Consider the following 15,817-nt stretch of genomic DNA (forward strand, 5'->3'; position numbering starts at 1 on the left):
CAATAGTGAGGAACGAGCAAGCACAATGGTGGCAGTAGAAGCAGCTATGCAATAGAATTAAAATCCTTGATGGTTATAGAACAGCCAGAATAGGACTGGCAACCGCAGATCGGTCCCAGCATTGTCATCACCATAATGAGGAACACCTATGGAGTATTTCTTTCTCTGTACCAGGCAGTGTTCTAAGTATTTTATATACATTATTTTATTTAATCTCTTTTTTGGCTAATATATTTCTATTTTTACTATAGATAAGTGTATATATTTATAAAAATAGTTTCATACAATATTAAGTTTTTGTCACCTGCTTTTGTAATTTCATATATTGTGAGTATCTTCCCTTGTCTTTTAAAAAAATTATTAATTAATTAATTTATTTTTGGCTGCACTGGGTCTTCGTTGCTGCGCGCGGGCTTTCTCTAGTTGCGGCAAGCAGGGGCTACTCATTGTTGAGGTGTGCGGGCTTCTCATTGCGGTGGCTTCTCTTGTTGCAGAGCACGGGCTCTAGGCGTGCGGGCTTCAGTAGTTGTGGCGCATGGGCTTAGTTGCTCTGTGGCATGTGGGATCTTCCCGGACCAGGGATCGAACCCGTGTCCCCTGCATTGGCAGGAGGATTCTTAACTACTGTGCCATCAGTCTTCCCTTGTCTTTGAAAACAGAGTTTCTCAAACTGTGAAGGACCAGGGATTTTTCCAATCCTTTCAGATCAATATTTTGTTAAGTTACTCTGATCATGCAGTTGAATGTCACAGCAATGTTAAATTGGTATTAAAGTTTCTAAATGCTTACTCACAATTTCTGTATTTATCTCACTGTGAATTGATAACTGTTTATAGACTGGTTCTGATCTACAGATCATACCTTAGGTAACATTGTTTTAGAACACCTAAAATTACTGCATAGTATGAAGAAAAACCAATTTGATAACCAATCCTTTTGGGGATATAACACTGTTCAATGGCAATCACTCATTCACTGGCTGGCTCTACTAATTTTACTGCTTTGAGAAACAAGGCAAGCTCTGCTGTAAATATACTACACTTTTGTTATCAAATCAACTCCCCATAGCATGTTACCAATTACAGAAACTTGCATTTCAACTTAGTCAGCAGCAAGTCTTCAGTTTTGTTTACCCTGCCTCTGACATCTGCCTTCTTTTTTACTGCTGCCATCCTTGTTCAAGACCATAGAATCACAATTCCTGGGCTATTAAAAAGGTCATCTTGGACTTCCCTGGTGGCGCAGTGCTTAGGAATCCTCCTGCTAATGCAGGGGACATGGGTTTGCACCCTGGTCTGGGAAGATCCCAGATGCCGTGGAGCAACTGAGCCTGCAAGCCACAACTACTGAGCCCCCATGCCACAACTACTGAAGCCCGCACGCCTAGAGCCCATGCTCCACAACAAGAGAAGCCACCACGATGAGAAGGCCATACACTGCAACGAAGAGTAGCCCCCTCTCACCGCAGCTAGAGAAAGCCTGCATGCAGCAACGAAGACCCAATGCGCAGCAACGAAGACCCAACGCAGCCAAAAACAAACAAATAAATAAATAAATTTATTTAAAAAAAAGAAGAGTATCACATAAACAATTTTCTGGGGGAAAAAAAAGGCCATCTTAATTGTCTCCTTACCACCAGCGTCTTTTCTTTTTCTTTTTCCTCATTTGAAAAATGAAATGAGCAGAGACTGACTTTAAGGTGTTCTCTAGCTTTAATATTCCATGGTTTATCCCCTGCTGTTCTTATTGATTCTGGTTCTGCTTTGCCCACAATACCTTATCATAAATTTCACATTAGGGTCTTTGCTACAAAAACAATTATGAAAAGGAAGTACAGCCTGGAGATCAGCAGCTGAGATTTGAAAGATACAGCCAGACCCAACATACCAACAATCCAGAAACTGTAACCTTGGCTACCCTGCACTGATGTTTCCTGCTTTTTAATTTGGCACTATACTCCTCCAGGTAACTAATATTTCTGTAACCCTAGGAACGTAACCACTAAGAGTAATGAGAAATAAGAATGAGAATAGTATAGAAATAATGAAAAACAAATTTAAATCCATAGTATTAATACTTTTTAATCGCTTGAAGTATAAAAGTAGTAATAAGTTTTTTAATCAATATAACCTGTGTTTTTTAGTTTGATAAATGTGTATATATTATTTAAGAAGACCTGATATATCAGATATGATTTTTAATTAATATGAAATTTTATTATACACTTGTTTCATTAAATAAATAATGTTTAAATTTGTTTTGATTTAGTGTCTCATAATAACTCATGTTTAGTTAGTGCAGTAAGTTAGCATTAAACAAAATACATATAGGAGTGAGCATTCCTTTCTGTGAAAAGCTCCATAACATTGAAGATCCCATCTGCACTCCCACCGTTGCCCTCAAGGAAAAAGGCCATTTTGTGTTTCAGAAGATTGGAAAGAAGGAGAGGGAGAAGATAGAGACCAGTTCCCTGAGGTGAAGATGGATTCTGGTCTGACTTTTGGGGCATTTTTCCTGAAACATGGTGGAGGCAGTCCTGAGAGTGATGAAGATCTCAGACCCACTCCCACGCGGCTCCCCAGGAAAAGTAAGAAACGGGGCAGCTGCTGAGTAGGGGCAGCTTGGGGATGCCTGGGGACTGAAGCGAAGTGTCATCATTTGGGGAACAGATGGTACTCTTCTTCAAGCATGGTATGACAAGAGTAGAGGTGGCTGCCTGTAAATAATTTATGCAGGCAGCAATAATTAACATCTCAGCGCTGATCAAAATGGACTGAAGACCAGAATCCTTTCCCCCAAATTTTCTGGATTGTATACAATGACCCAGGTTGTTTATGATACTAGAGAGGGGTGCAGCCCGTCTGCCTTATATGCATTCTCCTGTATAATCAGCTAAACAAGATGGATTAAATATCCCACAAATCCTGTTGAGTAGAAAGCTTAGGCATGCATATCTAATTTAGAACAATAAAGAAAATGATGTTTTTTTGGATCCATGATTGTGGAGCAGATTCACATCCTTTACAAATATAGTGGAGCCCAGTGTACTCAGACTCAGTTTAAACTATTTAGGACCCATAGAAAAGGGAGACCACTGTGGGATCCCTGGTTCCTGGTGAATGTGTCCACATTTGAGAGGAGATATAAAAAAGCACCACCAAGTGAAGCAGGTGGAGGTAAAGCCCAGTAATGTGGTATAAGCCAAAGATGGTGAACTAGAACCCAGTCCTTCATTTCTATGGCCTAGGAAACAAAGCCTATACTTAAACCCCCTTCTCCTGGTTCAAGAAAAGTAATTGTGCCACAATAATAAAACTTTTTTCTGTCTTGAGGAATTCTAAAGTACCCTCAAGAAATCAAGCCAGACCTTGCTTAAGACAGTACAAAGTCTGTTTTACTAAAACTTCTTTTCCCTATGATAATCTTGTGATAATCAAACACATATTTGGTTTTTCTTTAGGAACCTAAGATAGTAAAATACTAAATATATTCACTACAATTTTAACAAGATAATGTAATGGATGAATAGACTAGAAACTCAAGCTTTGTTTTGTTTTGAGATTTACACTATACTTGTAAAGTTTATGGGTAGATGATTTAATATCTAATTAGATATTATTAAAACTTCAGATAAATATATGAATTGTGGTTTCTACCTTAAAGTATTCCAAGAGTTTCCAGGAAATGGGTCTTTTAACTTATGTTCCTTATTTTCAAAGCATGGAAACGTATTTGTACTTTCTGCTTGGGAGAGAGTTGGTAAAAGGCCTTGGATGTTCATGGGAAAGTGCTTGGACATATGCTACTGGTAACAGGAAGGCAAAAGTTTGATAAAGAAAATGGCATAATTAGGACTGCTTCATTTTCCCAAGTTTTAAATTATATAAGTAATCCATGTTTACAATTTTAAAAAAATCAACATACAAGTGCTGTCTAAAGGTATCTACTATATGATAAGATATTGGCTTTTAATCTCACATTGGTGTTCTCAAGAGCAGTGATTTAATATATACCAATTCCTTGGTCAGTCACATTCATGCAAAAAAGAAAACAAAGAAAGGATTTTAATTAGGAAAATGAAACAATATAATTTGAAAATATTGATAAACATCTCAACTCTATGATACTATACATAATAGCTCCATTTAATCTTCAAAAAGAGAAGCATGCAAAATGTTAATAAAAAATTAAAGGAAATTATGCTTAATGAAGGAGAAAATAGCCTAATATTTTAATAGCCTCTATAAGTTCAACTGTGTGTGAAAGAGAAGGTAAAAATAATGAGACATAAAGCATTAGTTGTTTTTTTTTTTTCACATCTGCGACTCTACCAAGCATCACAACTTTCATGTTAGTAGGCATTAGGGAAACATTTTTCTATTTTATACATATTAACGTAAAATTACCTGTTATGGATGGTTAGCATGCTATATGGCCTTGTGAACTCCAGTTGTAAAAAAAGGAAAGCACTGTGATGGAGTGAGGATTTTCTACATAGAGCTCACTAAACTCTGAGCTCTATGGTGGCAAAGGCTGCACCAATTTGTTTCCTAATTTTATCCCCAGTGCCTAGCACAGTGCCTGATGTATAATAAGTACCTAAAATATTTGTCAAATACATAATAATAATAATATCTAGCATTGATTGAGTGCTTTCTATGTGTCATTATTCTAAGCACTAACATTTTATAAAACTTGCACAAAAACTCACAGACCACTTCATGGGGTACCCATTAGCTTATTTGCTATAGGGCAAAGGTTAAGAACTTCTGGAATCACACAATTGTCTGAATTTTAGGTTTCCTCTGATTCACCTTTGTTGTCCAAAGTATGGAATTTCTTTTCCTGTGTGTGGCTCTGGTCTATAGCATCTTACATACTACTTGATCCCTAACGCTTGCTAGAATTTTAGTAGCTCAGTCATCGTGGGTCTAAAACTTCTCGAGTCCCAGTGCCTTTGAACTCATATCCCATAAATTGTGAATCCTGCTAACAGTCACTCTTTTGTTCTATTTCTGCTCCAGAATTTAGTAAAGGTATCATATTCAGGGTCAATATATCACAATCATAGGAAAACAGAGAACTGGGAAGCCCATAAGGTCAATTTACATGAATAAAAAAGTATAAATTTGGGGAACAAACAAAGAAAAACATGCAAGGGTCTCAAAAATGTGATTTTTTTTTTTGTAATGCATCTCTAAAAGATACCTTTAAAGACTATAACCACAATACCATTATCACACACACAAAAATAAACATAATTCCTTAATACCATCAAATATCCAGTCTGCATTCACATTTCTTTGATATCCGCTTATTTTAAATAAATTTTTACTGAATCTTTCCCCCAACATTTTATTGTGAAATTTTCATACAGCAAAGTCGAAATAATTTTACAGTGAACACCTATTTTCAGACCACCTAGATGATGCCATTAATGTTTTTCTATTTCTGGTTTTATCATATATCTATCCCTCTGTGTATCCATTAGTTCATCTATTTTTTTTTACACATTTCAAAGTAAATTACAGATATCAGTACAATTTCCCTTAAATATTTACTTCAATATGCACATCATTAACTACAGTAAAATATTTTACTTTTTCTTTTGTCATAAAATTTCCAAACAATAAAATGCACAAATCTTAAGTATATATTGAGTTTTGACAAATGCATATATCTGTAACTCAAACTGCTGTCAAGATACAGAACATTGCCATTGCCATCATGACCCTCCCCATTTACTCCCTATCTCCATTACCTAAGAGAAAACCACTGTTCTGATTATTTTCCATAATAGATTAGATTTTACTGTTCTTGAACCTTATATAAATAGCCTTACTCTTTTGTGTGAGGCTTTTTTCCACTCAGCATAATGTTTTTGAGAGTCAGTCATCCACATTGTTGTGGAAATCAGTGATTCATTCCTTTTTTTCCTGCTGAATAATATTCCCTTGTATGAATATACCACAGTTTGTTTATATAGTCTCTGATGGATATCTGAGCTGTTCCCAGTTTTGGGGTATTATGAGTAAAGCTGCTATGAAAGTTCTTATACAAGTCTTTTTGTGGTCAGATGTACTGATTTTTCTTGAGTAAGCATTAATGTCATAGGGTAGGTGCATACTTATTTTACAGGAAATGGTTCTGATCTTTTTTCAAAGAGGTTGTAGCTTTTTACATGGACCAACAATGAAGGTTCTGATTTTTTCACATCCTCACCAACATTTGGCATTATCAGTATTTTTAATTATCAGTCTTTTTACATTCTAATGAGTGTATAGTGCTATCTCATTTTGCTGTTAATTTGCTTATCTCTGATGACTAATGACATTGAGCACCTTTTTATGTGCTTCTTGGTCATTACCATTAGTTTGTATTCTTTTGTAAAGTGTCTGTTTAAACCTTCTGGATTTAGATCTATCATTTATTATTTGTTCTTTGGATTCTCAGTTTTTTATTCTCTCCTTTCCCTTTTTCTGCCTTCTTCTGGTTTATTTAAATGTTTTTAGAATTTTACTTAATTTTTTTCTCTGCCTCTTTGCATTTTTATTTATGCCTCTTTGAATTATTAATTTAGTGTTTTCTCTAGGGATTACAGTATACAGTCAACTTTTCATATTCTACCTCATATAACATGTGCTGTGGTCTCAATATTTGCATTCCCCCAAAATTCATATGGTGAAATCTCAATGCCCAATGTGATAATATTAGGAGGTGGGGCCTCTAGGAGGTGCTTATGTCATGAGGCTGAAGCCCTCATGAATGGGATTACTGTTGTTTTAAAAGAGACTGCACAGAGATCCCTCACCCCTTCCACCATGTGAGGACACAGTGAGAAGTCAGAAGTCTGCAACCTGGAAGAAGGTCTTCACCAGAACCTTACCACCTGTTACCCTGATTTTGGACTTTCAGCCTATAGAACTGTGAGCAATAAATTACTGCTGTTGGGGTTTCTCTGGTGGCGCAGTGATTAAGAAACTGCCTGCCAATGCAGGGGACACGGGTTCGAGCCCTAGTCCAGGAAGATCCCACAAGCCACGGAGCAACTAAGCCTGTGCGGCACAACTACTGAGCCTGCGCTAGCTAGCCTGCTCTAGCTCTAGCCTGCACTCTACAGCCTGCAAGCCACAACTACTGAGCCCACGTGCTGCAACTACTGAAGCCCGCACACCTAGAGCCTGTGCTCCACAACAAGAGAAGCCAACGCAATGAGAAGCCTGCGCATCACAATGAAGAGTAGCCCCTGCTCACCGCAACTAAAGCCCGCATGCAGCAATGAAGACCCAATACAGTCAAAAAATAAACAATAAAAATAAAATAAAAATAAATAAATTACTGCTGTTTATAAACCAACCAGTCTATGTTGTTTTTGTTAAAGCAGCCTAAACAGATTAAGACAACATGTGCAAACTCTGCAACCATGTGGGTTCGTTTAGAGCTCCTGCCTTCCTTTATGCAGTAGTTGTCATATGTATTACATCTACTTACATTATAAACCCCATAAAAAAGCCTAGGGCTTCCCTGGTGGCGCAGTGGTTGAGAGTCCGCCTAAAGCAGTTACATGTGTTTTAAAGAAATCAATAGAAAAATAGTCTTTCATATTTACTCAGTTATTTACCATTTCTTAAAGTTCTTCATTTCTTCATGAGTATTAAAGTTTCTAGCTGGAATCATCTCACATCAGCCTGAAAAACTTTCTTTAGCATTTCTTGTAATACTAGTGTGCTAGGAGTTAATTCTTAGTTTTCTTTTATTTGAAAATGTCTTTATTTTGCCTTCATTCTGGAAGGATATTTTCACTAGATATAGAATTTGGTGTTAATAGTTTTTTCTTTCAGTATTTGTTTGATGTTGTACCACTGTCTCCTCGTCTCCATAGTTTCTAATAAGAAGTTAGTGTATTTGCAAACTTTTGTTCTCCTATTTGTAATGTGTCTTTTTTTTTTTTCCCCCATGGCCACTTTTAAGATTTTGCCTTTATCTTTGGATTTCAGCAATTTGACTATGATATGAAAGACATTCTTTGTATTTATCCTAATTTGGGTTTCTGAGCTTCTGGAAATAGAAACCTTTTCTTCTGGCAAATGCTATGTTTTTTCCCATATTTGAGAAAATTTCGGCCATTATTTCTTAAAATTATTTTTTCCTCTTTCTCTCTCTCTTCCTGGGATTCCAATTATATGTGATGTTTTCCCACAGGTTCCTAAAGCTCTCATTTTTTATCCAAAAGTTTTCTCTCTGTCCTTATGATTGGATAACTTTTATTGGTCTATGTTCCAGCTGACTGACTCTTCATTCTTCTGTTAGGTCCATCCATCTGTCTCCTTAGCACAGTAGGCAGTGTGCCAGGCTCATAATCTACTATTAAGTTCATCCAGTTAATTTTTTGTTTTAGCTATTTTATTTTCCATCCTAGAATTCCCATTTTGTTCTTTTTTTTAAGTTATGCTTATTAAGACATTATTCAATATAGTAACTTCATGACTTTTGGCAGAGATATACATTTGTGTAACCACTACCACAATCAAGACATGCATACTTCCGTCATCCCCCAAAGTTCTCTTGTGCCATTTTGCAGTAGGCCTCCACTCCTACCCTTTAGCCTCCGTCAACCATTACCTGTATTTTGTCCCTTTATCATTGTCTTTTTCAGAATACCACATCAGTGGAATCATACAACATGTATTTTGTTTCTGTTTTCTTTCACTTAAAATGATGCTTATGAGAGTCATCCATTTTGTTGCATGTAAACTGCTGAGTAGTTTCCCATGTTTTGGATGTACTTGTTCATGCATTCACTAATGATATACAGTTGGGTTCTTTCCAGTTTTTAGCAATTATGAATAAAATTTCCTCAATGATTCTCATACATAGGAATGGGATTATTGGGTCATTTGGCAATTATGTGATGCGAAGCATCTTATAATGTGCATATTTGCCATTAGTATCTCTTCTTTGGTGGGGTATCTGTCAAATCTTTCTTTGCCCATTTGAAAAAAGTGGGTTGCTTGTTTTATTAAGTCATGAGAGTTCTTTAAATATTCTGAATATCAATGTTCAGTCATATAGGTATTTTGAAAGTAATTTTTTTCCAGTCTGTGGCTTGTCTTTTCACTTTCTTAACTGTTGACATTTCTTAACAGTGACTTTTGGAGGGTAGAAGTTTTTAATTTTACGAAATATAATTTATAAAATTTTTCTTAATTTATATTATGATTCTTGCTTTTTGTGCTCCATTTGATTCGTTTTAATACTATTTCTCTGCTGAGATTTTTCTGTGTTTTCACTAATTACAAGACTACTTTCCTTTATCTTGTTCAGCATAGTTATAATAACTGCTTTAAAGTCCTTGTAGCCTAACCTTCAAATCTGGGCTACCTCAGAATTAGCCTCTATTGGTTTATTTTTCTTAGAATGTGTCACGCCTGTTTTTTTTTTTTTTTTTTTTTTTTTTTTTTTTTTTTGACGTGGCACAGAACATAGACGTGATGGTTATATCTTGGAGATTCTGAATTCTGTTTTATTCTTCAAAAAAAATGCTGATATTTTTGTATTGTCAGGCAATTACTTGTTTGAACTGAAACTGAAAACTGTCTTTTGAGCAGCAGCTCAAATCTCAGTTCTGTTCTTTTTTCCTTGACAGGATTACTTGCAGTCCTCCTTGTATTTGCATGGTTAAGGATTCAGCTAGAGATCGTTTCATTTTATATGCAGAATTTAGCATGCTTCTCTTAGGCTCTCTAGAGGATCCTCTGTACCCCCTTACTTTCCAGCAGCTGTGGTTGCCCCAAATTCTGTCCTCTGCTCCTTATGACAGAAAGACTGTCTTTTCTCTTAGTTTTGGCCTCTGCATAACAATAACTGCAGAGTTTTCTTATTCTAAAAGTCATAACATTTTTAAACACCCCATGTCAATCCAAGTTTTTACTCCTCTGCAGAGTCTACCTGCTTTTATTCACTGTTCCAATCTTTTGGATAATTGTTTTTTGTACTTTTCCCCTATATCTATAGTTATTTGTGAAAGAGTTGGTTGTTTAGCAGTTTACTCAGCTATAGGAGAAGCAGAAATCCCGCTGTCATAATTTTTAAAAAAGTTTGAATCATGATCCAAATAAAGTCTACATGTTGTATTTGGTTTTATGTCTTTTAAGTCTCATCTATTGATTATCCCTTTACTAATCATTTTCCCCTTTCAATTATTTGTTGAAGAAATCAGGGTTTCTTGTAGAGTTTCTACAAGGCTAGATCTTACTGACTGTATCCCAGTGCTATAATTTTTCACGTTTCTCTGTTCTCTGTATTTCCTAAAAAATCAGATCTAGAGATTAACTAGATTCAAATTCAAAAAGAATTTTTTTTTTTTTGCTAGATAACTTCATAGATGGGTGTGAATATCTATTAGGAGTAAATCTCATCTTCTTGCTTTGTAAATAAAGGGTTTGGCCCTTCAGATACCGTGGTCAATCATTTTCAAATTCTGTCAGTAGTCAGTGGTTTTCAAATTCTATGTTCTAGAAGAATTAAAATTCCTGCAGTCTCTATGAAGATAAATCATGACCTCTCTTCTTCTATGTCAATTCAGCTTGGCATTTATCTGTTTTATATATTGGAGTTCACTGTGACATTTCATTTGAAGAAATATGCAAAAAGCTTGAAAACAGTGGATAAACTATTAACTAAATTTTCATTATATCATGTAAGTAATATTTAGAAATATTAATTTCCTTTCTTCCTTATTTTCATTCCTTCCTTTCTTCTTTCATTTATTCTTTTCTTCAAAAAATTTCTGAGTACCTATCATGTGGCAGGTACTGACTTAGTCACTGGAAATATACTAGGGAAAAAACAGACAAACCCCCCCTGCTGCCTTCACGGAACTCACATTCTAGTATGGAGAGACAGACAACAGACAATAAATAACAACATAACAAATAAATATATACTTGTAGTTGATAATGGCTATAAAATTAAAAGGGCAAGGCAAAGGGGACCAGGAGAGCTTGAGGAGGAGCTGCAATTTTTGGAGGGGTAGCCACCTAGCTGATATGGTGAATTTGAGCAAGAGGGGGTAAGTCTCTCTTGATGGAGAAGAGGGGGTAAGTCAGGCACATATGAAGGAAGAACATAAAAGCAGAGAAATCAGCCTGAGTTAGGAGTGTGCCTCGTGTCTTTGAGGAGCAGCAAAGAAGCCAGTGTGGCTAGAGGTAAGTAAAGGTGTGAAAGGGAGAGGGTGAGGATGTCAATGAGGATTATGTAGGGCCATGAAGACTATTGTGGGAACTTTGGCTTTAGTATGAAAGAAATTGGAAGCCAATAAAGGTTTTGAGCAGAGTGACATGATCTGACTTATATTTTAACAGGAATATTCCAGTTGCTTCTTTGAGGATAGATGGTGAAGATTTATGGGTAAAATTGGGGGCATGAGTTAGGAGGCTATTGCAATAATTCAGGTGAGAGATGATGGTAGTGTAGAAAAGGGTAATGGAGGGATAAGAACTAGTTTAATTATGGACATATTTTGAAGGTAGAGCCAACAAGATTTGGATTTGTAAAAGCAACACATCTGGGCATTCTTGGTCACAAGCAATAGAAACCAATTCTAACTATCTTGAAGGAAAAAAGGATTTAATTTATTCTGCAAATTCACAGAATCAGTATGAGGGTCAGCCTTGGGAATTGGGAGGAGCTAGAGAGCTCCAGAGGTGTAGTCAGTGGAAATACCATCAAAAATTACTGGACTCAAAGAAGCTGGTCTGCACACAGTTGATGCTATTAGAATGTATCAATATATGATCCTTAACCCTTCCCATATCTTTAGCACATGCTAAAAATTCAAAATCCTTCGAAAGAGCAGATGATGACTGAGCTTTAAGCATGGGAAGAGAATGTGGCTCCACTCAGATCTATGGTAACAGATGACCATTACCTTGCACTAAAACCATATTCAATGAGGGATTTCTCAAAAGGGAAATCAGACTATTATTAGGAAGGAATGGTTAAATGTTCAACAGCCAGGAAAGCAACAACTGTCCACTAAAATGCTCATGATAGAAAATTTGAAAAGTACCAAAAAAAAAGGAAAGAAGGGGAAATAATGTAAATGCAATGGCCAAGATAGAGACACTAAGAACATTTTGTGTATTTCATTAATGTTAATTGTTTTCTAGGCATAGGATTTATATATAGTTGCACTATACACTTGAATATCACTTACAACAGTATATCTCACCTTTAAAATATCTTCCCCAATGCATTTCTATTTCCTTCATTATTAAACCCACAGTTAATCTGCTTATGCTAAATCCTCATACCAACTGAGGTCAAATATCCACCATTTTTTGAGGACCTGGGTTCCATTTTTACTTCAGTTGCATTAGCAATTCCATTTTTCCATTCATTTGAATAGCAGCAGCAAAATATTGCTAAGTACAATCAAAGTATTCAAATTGTTGTCATAGTAAATATCAGTACTACTCTACAAAGACGGAGTTACTGTCAAAACTAAACTGAAGACAAAATCACTTTGGGATAACTTTGATGTCTACAAGTCAGTTGACAGTGTGGAAGAGGCAATTTATAAGTATCAGTTTATAATGTATGAAAGTGTAGGTTGTATAAAAACTGAATTTTTGATATGGATAATTGCCTATGTTCATAAGCACTGGCAAGTTTTATCCAATCAGTTTAGTGCTATTAGCATTAACTCTCTTCCACTCATAGCTGGAATAGGCATGGTATAAAAAGCATTCAATCCTTGGGTAATTTACTCAACTGTCAATAAAAGATGTAAATTATTTTATCCTTTTGTAAATTTTTTAATTTTGGAAATATGTCACTTAATCTTTCCTGAAAAATTGTCATAAATAATGGGTTAGATAAAAGTAAAAATAATAGAAACCTTTTTTAGGGGAGTTCCCTGGTGGCCTAGTGGTTAGGACTCTGGACTTTCACTGCTGTGGCCTGGATTCAATCCCTGGTTGGGGAGCTGAGATCCCACAAGCTACACAGAACAGCCAAAGAAAAACAAAATCAGAAAAAAAAAAAAAAGAAAACTTTTAAAATAACTTTAGAAAGGACATCACTGATATTATAATAAAAATAAGTTCATTTAATCATTAATTCATTTACTTGTTATTTCAATAAATATTTCATTGAGTGCCTTCACTGTGGACAAAATGGTAAACAAAAAGACATTTTCCCTTTCAAGTAGCTTAGATAGTGGAGGAGAGAGACATTAATCCAATAATCACATCTTTGATAAGTACCACAAAAGAGATACTCATGGTGCTGGGGGCTATATAATGGGGATTCTGATGATATGGGTAGTTAGCAAAGATCTTCTGAGGAGTAGTAAGTGAGCAAATGCTAAAAGGATTAGAAGTTGTCTCTTAGGTTAAAAGAATGGGGATCAAAGGAATTGGTAGAGAGAAGAGCAGATCCAAAAATCCTTGAGAAGGAAGGCAGGTATAGAACTCAAGAGAAAGAAAGTGAACCTGGTGTAAGAGGAAGCTGAAAATGAGTAGAGGTCAGGACATGGAGGCCTAGTAGTATTGAAGCGTTTTAAGGAGGAAGTGATATGATGAGTTTGGATTTGCATAATGTCACTCTAAATGCAAACTTGAGAATTAATTAGAAGAAGGCAATATGGATTCTGAAGATCAATTACAGTGTTATTCATGCAACAACTTTTGAGAACATCTTATATGCCAGGAACTGTTGCTAGGTGCTGGAGATAGATACATTGGTGAACAAGACCAACAAGGATCTTATGGGACTGAAAGCATCGTTTTCTTTTTAATTTAAATTTTTTTTTATTTTTGGCCATGCCAGGTGGCATGCAGGATCTTAGTTCCCCAACCAGGGATGGAACCCACGCACCCTGCGTGGACTGCCAGGGAAGTCCCTGAAAGCATCTTAATGTCCTCAAAAGTAAAATACATAAGCAGTATGAATAAAGATACTGGTACTTTTATAAGTTTAATGTAAAATATAAATATTAGTATCTTTAATTTAATAAAGACAAAATAGATTTAATAGAAATAAAATTTTTGATCTTGGTTTTTCCATTAACCAGTTACCTGACCTTGGTAAAGGAATATAAGCTCTATGTTGCGGGCCTCGGTAAAATTCATTTGTAAAATAAAGAATGACACTAGTGAACTGAGATTTTTTTTCTACATCTAAAATTTTGCTAATCAAATTACATAATTTGAAAAATGGCCTCACCATATTTGGAAACCTCTTGCTCCATCAAGGAACGGTAATTCTATTTGTCCAAGTGAAACTTTAAGTGGTAAATTTGTATAGTATTGCAAATCTATGTCAAGTGATTTACAGCCTAATGATTCATATGAATAAAACTGCCAATGTCGTATCCTAATTACTGACTGTTGAGGTATGTAAAATAGCTTCTTCTGGCTCACAGTGATTATAATTTCTAAAGCTTGTTTCACAGGCAGAGATGACAGGTTAGAAGATGCTATATTATAACCAACTTGGAAATACAACATTTTAATTGGAAAATGTTAATAATTCCAAGAAAGTACAGAATTCCATGGCTACTCATTAAAGATTTTGAAACAAAAATCTTAAGTGATAAATTCTTAGAGGGACTGAATCTTTGTAACTGTACCTAGTGTGGCTTTATACATAGCTATGTATTTCACAAATGCTTTGAGGTGGTAAGGATGGTGACAGAGGAGAAAAACAATTACATGAGTTCTATGTGCCATTACAATGTTAATATTTAGTTACAGTAAAACATTTAATTCTATGATGAAATAGTTAAATTTACTATAAAGTAGATGGTATTATTGGTCGATGACATTTCATACTTAAAAATAAAACCTAGGACTTCCCTCCCTGGTGGTGCAGTGGTTAAGAATCCACCTGACAATGCAGGGGACATGGGTTCAAGCCCTGGTCCAGGAGGGTCCCACATGCCACGAAGCAACTAAGACTGTGCACCACAACTACTGAGCCTCTGCTCTAGAGCCAGCGAGCCACAACTACTGAGCCCATGTGCCACAAATACTGAAGCCCATGCACGTAGAGCCTGTGCTCTGCAACAAGAGAAGCCACCACAATGAGAAGCCCATGCACCGCAAAGAAAAGTAGCCCTCACTCGCCGCAACCAGAGGAAACCTGTGTGCAGCAATGAAGACCCAATGCAGACAAAAATAAGTAAATAAATTTATTTAAAAAAAGAGAAAGAAATGTTCCTTTAAAAAATAAAAAGTAAAACCTAGAAATTATATTTCATCACAACTTTAGGTAATAAAAACAAAATCCACCACAACAAATATTGCCCATTTATTGCAAAAATTTAATAGTCTTTTCAGATATACTAATTCTTATTAGCAGATTAGAACAAACTACAAAAGTGTGAGAAATCTTCTTCATTCTGATTTGAAGAGTGATGGCGTGGGCAGTGTGCATACTTGTGAATGGATATAGGGTGGATATAGGGTGGAAAAAGATATTCCATAACCCCAAACTAACTTTCCTAACTCCCCATTCTCTGCTGCCCTGAAGGAGTACATATGGAAAAGGAAGATGGAGATGGAAAGGGGAGGGCGTAAGGAAAGAAAGGAACTATAAATAAAGAGGAGGGGGCTTCCCTGGTGGCGCAGTGGTTGAGAGTCTGCCTGCCGATGCGGGGGACGCTGGTTCGTGCCCCGGTCCGGGAAGATCCCGCGTGCCGTGGAGCGGCTGGGCCCGTGGGCCATGGCCGCTGGGCCTGCGCGTCCGGAGCCTGTGCTCTGCGGCGGAGGAGACCACAGCAGTGAGAGGCCCGCGTACTGCAAAAAAAAAA

The sequence above is a fragment of the Neophocaena asiaeorientalis genome, unplaced genomic scaffold, assembly GCF_003031525.2.
Source record: "Neophocaena asiaeorientalis asiaeorientalis breed wild unplaced genomic scaffold, Neophocaena_asiaeorientalis_V1.1 scaffold365, whole genome shotgun sequence".
NCBI classification, from domain to species: domain Eukaryota; kingdom Metazoa; phylum Chordata; class Mammalia; order Artiodactyla; family Phocoenidae; genus Neophocaena; species Neophocaena asiaeorientalis.